We start from the raw sequence: 5,759 nt of genomic DNA, 5'->3' as shown, positions 1-5,759 counted from the left end.
CTTCCCTGGTGTCATCTCTGTGGTTTGGCCATCTATTATGACAAAGTATACGCTGTGCATGTGCAGACACACATGCACATTCACACACTCACAGACACACACTCACACACATAGAGGCTGAGCCAATGAAGCATAAAGAGAAGAGAGACAGCCTTGTGCAGTCGTCACTAGATTAAAACATAGAGATTTTGTATTATGCAACACTACTACAATTCAATTAGACAATTGTTTACAGATTAGACTACAACAAGTGTTGTAGTCTAATCTTTTTTCTAGGTATTTTTTGCATTGAGCCTCTTCTTGTTGTGGTACTGTAGTGTGTTCTGGGAAGATTCTGTATGTGAATCTTTCTTTTTTTCACAGACTCACAGTGTGCTGTACACTGGGAAACCATACTCATTCAAATTCTGTCTAGGTCTACCTGAGTGGGTGGGGTGCTGAAGGCATCTGAGAATGGAATCCATGCTGCTGATTTATTCCACATGGCTACCATAGCAACAGGCTCTGAACCAGTTCAGCTCCCCTCCTCATCAAAGCTCTCTCCTCTCTCTGTCAAGTTTAACAAGTTTTACTCTGGCCCCTGGGCCCCTCTAACCAATGGTCCCTGTAGCCACTCATATATCACACTCTAATGTATGAGATTGGTCCTCTTACTTAAGCCAAAATGTGTCTTCTTGTCCTCTGGGACTGACGCTGGCATTTGCATACAGGATGGAGCTTCTGACCCCACAGATAGATACCATCTGAGCAGCTTTGGGAACAGATGCAAAAATAGTGCACTAATCTAGAGCTGAAATCATACATTTCAGGGTGCCAGAGGCCAATTTAATGTAACGAGATGCTGTAAATCTATTCATTGATCTACAAAGTGACAAAAGGTCAAAGGCCACTTCAATAAATGGGTGACAGTACATGTTTCTGTCACTGTGTGAAGATGACAGTGCTTATCCTTTTCGTCTATTGGCACTCTCTCCCTTTTTGACTGCCCCCCTTTTTTGTCCCCACACAGTGCTGTTTCTATCAGGATCCAATGCAGCAGAACGCTTTATTGCAAATGAAAATGTCAGGGAGGGATGGAGAGGTTATGAGGCAGCGGAAAATGAACATTGGAATTCAAACAGTAATCGAGCCTCTACAGCTAGTAACACTCCACATGTTGTCAGTGGGCACGGTATACTGTGTGTGTATGTGTACAAGATTTTGTGACTTTTATGTGCATTTGCATACAAGCCCTCATGGTTATGTCTGTGTAAATAAGGATGAAAGCCCAGTAAATATCAACAGATAGATGTCTCTCTCTTCCTCCTTTGATTAGTGTTATCAGTGACATGCAAGGCTAACCTTACACACACATCTTGAGCACACCCCTGTGGCAAAATGTTTCTCGCTTTCATAGCATTCACCTCACATTTACTTCATAAACGCTGTCTCTTTTTTCTTCCATCCTGACCTGACAGATGTTCACATTCTAGATTACAGTGCTCAATTGCACTGCAACATTTGTAATATTTTCACAAAGTTCACCTTTTTAGATTTGCAAAGGTGCAATAATTCTATAATAATGTTTCATATTTGTGTATCAGTTGCTCCATGCAGAAGCAGAGGACAGAGCAAGTCTTTGTTTTTATCTCCTGATGTTCTCAGCACATAGGTGCGCCAAGTGAAGGTTAAACATCAAATACAATACTCTTCACACCGATAACAGCTCTGATAAGCACAGGGAGACTATTATCAGTGGAGGCACAGGCAGTAGCTTGTCCTGCATATCAGGTTAGAACAAAAAGGAGTCCAGTTTTTGAAGTAAGGTGTATATTTGTCACTAATAAACACAATGACGACATACACGCACAGAGATACACAGGCAAATACACAGAATACACAAAGGGGAATCCAAAATGATATACAGTAGACATCAGCACACTGTACACACACAGCAGTGTGTCAACATGTACTATGTGTTATCTCGCTGACACAGCTGTCACTGAGGTACAGTATCCCCCCTCAGCAGTTCAGTACATTAAATAACCAGCACCAGGACTGACCCCTGCAAAATGTCATTTATTGCGTGTCTATTTATTCATCTGTTTGTGTCTATGATCTTTGTTTTTGTCCCATACATGGCTTCCAAATGTGTATAACATCGATATAGCCTTATAAAAATTAATCCATTCATTCAGCATGTTTCACTAGGCTTCACGTGTGTGTGTCTCTGTGACAGCCCTGGGAAGAGTTTGTATATATAAAAGATGCCTACCACCTATCATTCTGTGATGTTTCCCACAGCTCACATACATCAAAACACACAAGAGGCTTAGAGAGGACAGCCAAGGGAGTGAGAAAGATGGGAGGTATAGATCATCTGGCTTTTTCCTACTACTGATAGCCAAGGGAAAGCAGAGATGGCAGAGTGATTCAATGAGAGAGAGAGTGTGAAGTGAGCGAAGCAGTGAAAAGGAAAAGGAACAGGGGGAAAAAGGAGAGAGCAAGGGAACGTGCATGTGGGGAGGCGTGTGATGTGAAGCTCTACACTCTCCTCACCTTGGGGTTTTGCCTCTCATGGGACCAACAAGTCTTTGAATTATATTGCTGCCGTATCTTGCAACCTGAACTAAGTCTCTAGTCTCTAAGTCTGTCGAGAGAAGTGGAACAGGTAAATGATGCAAGTGAGAAACACAGATGCCCCAAATATGGTGAAAGCGAACGAATGTCAGACAGGCATAAATTAGTGATGCTGTTTAGCATAGCCAAATATAAGTTTCAGTGTCATGTGTTTATTGTTAGAATGCAGTTCTAGCAGAATGTCTATAATAATTTCTATTACATAAAACCACTCATGCAACTTTGTTAGGGTGCACGTGTCTGTGTTTTTATGCATTAAAAGTACATTATGTCCAGTGAAAGTAATGCCCATGCCATGAATGTGTGCGTGTGTGTGACACAGTGAGTGCTGTGTCATTAATCTGGGTGTAATCACTACATTCATGTCCCTGTGGGGGCTGTTCTACTTTCTAATCCATCCCTTTATCCCTGCAGCTTTCTCATTACATCATTCTGACCTTTGCACTGTGGCAGCCCTAGCAGCTGGCCAAGGCTGTTAAACAACAAACAGCACATGCAGTCAAGCAACACACCGTATTGTTTTACATAGTGAGGAAAAGAGGAAGAGCACAAATCAAAAAGTGCGGAATTATACACAAAAGGCTATACCACAATATGCATATGATACCAGGGTTTCGAGTATCGCTTACAAAAGCTTGACTATAAATACAGAGATATGAAATATGAATGCTTTGAGCTCTACTCTCAGGGATGGAATATAGTAACAAGAATTCATTTTCATCTTGCCAGAAATCCCAAAAGATTTTAATAAAGACATGCATGTATTGGATATTCAAGGTCTTGTGTTTGATTAATATACTGTAGGCAGCTGTTATGTTTGCCTGTTCCACTGGAGTGAGCTGGTTGTGGACTGAGCTGCTCTATTCGTCTAATCAATATGCCTACCTTGATACTCTTTAACTCTGTTTGTCTGTTTATCTATATGAAAATTAGTGCAAAGCCAATAAGCATGACTAAACATGCGACTAAACATGAGAAAGGGAGAGGGAATACGTTTGAACATGTTTTTTCTGAGTTGTGCTCAGAAAGCTAATTCTTTATAAATAAAAAGAAAAGAAACAAAGTATAAAATCCAAATTGTTTATAAAGTGAGAATAACAAATAGCTTAGCTGTAAGAAATTAAAAATTAGTATATAACAACTTAGAGCTTTCCCTCATTGCAGAGAAGAGATAAGTGATAAGGAACATAAAACACAAGATGTTACCCAAAAGTCAGTTAGGCCTCATACTCAAAGCTGCATTGAGAAACACAGTTTAAGGCAGCTAGATATTACAAGAGCTGCAAAGACAGAAATTCAAAAAGTAAGGATTTATATGAGTGATTTCATTAAAAGTATTAAGCAGATTGTTCATCCTTTACGACAATCTTCAAAGCTTCTTGTAGTCCACTAATACTTTGGTAAGAGAACACACCGCGGTTCGTGTGTCATGATTAAATATGATTTGCCTCAGCTGTAATACATCACAGATTAACTCTCACAGCTTCACTTTAGCCACCCAGTGCTTGTTACATGAACCCCTACAATAGTAGAAGAGTCAAATGCCATCTAGTTTAATAAATTTGCCTCAACAGTGCATGAAAACTTCATCAAACATGCATATTTGAAAATAGTGCCCTTGCACATTGCTTATAATTGTATGTATTAAAGTGTGTTGAAGAATTGCTTGAATTAATTTCCCCCACTATCCTTCATCCACAGCAGTTGCATTTGCAGCACCAGGCTGAGCTGACAGCATTTCATGACAATGTGAAACAAGTCAGCTATGAAATTCATTCCTCCAATGGTATATCACCATGAAAGGCAGCAGATACTGTAAACTGTGTATCTTTCTCTGTGGCTGGCTAAAAAAATTCTTTGACAGGGAAAACACACGGACTTCCAGTAAAACTGTCTGTTTTTCCATATCTGAAGTGAATGATGAATGTTGGTGAACTGCTAAGTTGAGTATCTGGGAGGGAGGTTACGTCTTGACCTTCTTTGGCATTTTCTGTGTTCTGCCAGCAGTGTAATACTATACTTGCTTATTTTGAGGAAATATTTTTGACTAATCTAAAATAGTGTATTTATAATTTTAGAATGAACTTTAGAATGTGGTGTTTGGTACTCTTATGCTGTTCACTGTATTGTTAATATGTAAGATTATACAACATATATTAAGCAACATCATTACTTAACTTATTGTTTGTTACATATGTATTATTATTCATATTTTGTCTTCTGTGTTACAATACAATACATATTTTGCTAACTGTGTGTCTGTTCCATCATTCCTCTTCAGCACAAGTTTCCATTTTGGTTATGGACTTCTTGGTATTCATAATTTATAGGTTCACATTTGAGTCATATCAGTTTCAAGTCACATACAAGATTTTCTTCTTTCAAAGGCAGTAATAAATGCTGATTAATGCTACCATTTTGATAGACTGATTCATTTCCCACTTTAAAGTTACCCAATCACATGTTTAAGCATTTCCTTTAAGTTATTGTAGCTGTCAGGAAAGAGGAAAAATAAAGCATTAAAAATGCATGAAATGTTTTTAAAGTATATGTGAATGATGATGCACATTCACATTAGGTGGGGATATTCTGCACTGGAAGTGCATGGGCAGGCCACGTGTTTTTCAGTTGATCTACACCCAGAAATGGATTTTTCTCTTAGAATTTAGCAACTCAGCCAGCTTGTATTCAAGTGGGAGATTTGCTGTGTCCAGGTGTGTATGTATGGTAGTTAAACTTGAAGCTGAGCTGCATAAACCTGAAAAAAATGATCCTCAAAATGGACTGTTCAAATATTTTATGGGGCACTTTTTCCAGCGAATACATCAGGCACCCATAACAATGCAATGTGTGTGCATTATAGCAGCAGGCAGCTGGGAGCCTGTGGTTGTTGGTGAATATTTGATGAGAGAATGGATCCTCTCCCTGGGCAGGTTGAGTACAGTGTGCATACTCAATCGTCTGCACACACACACACACACACACGCAGTAGTACACGGATGTACACACACACCAGGTGGTACAGTTTCTCTGCTGTTCCACAGTCTTACGCCAAGCAGGTGCCAGTGAAGGTGATATTAGAGTATACTGTATAATTCCCAGTGGAAAAGCACACCAAAAAGTGACGCCTCTTATCCTCA

Source organism: Thunnus albacares, chromosome 7 (genome assembly GCF_914725855.1).
Source record: "Thunnus albacares chromosome 7, fThuAlb1.1, whole genome shotgun sequence".
Lineage (NCBI taxonomy): Eukaryota > Metazoa > Chordata > Actinopteri > Scombriformes > Scombridae > Thunnus > Thunnus albacares.
Note: the sequence above shows the minus strand (reverse complement) of the source record.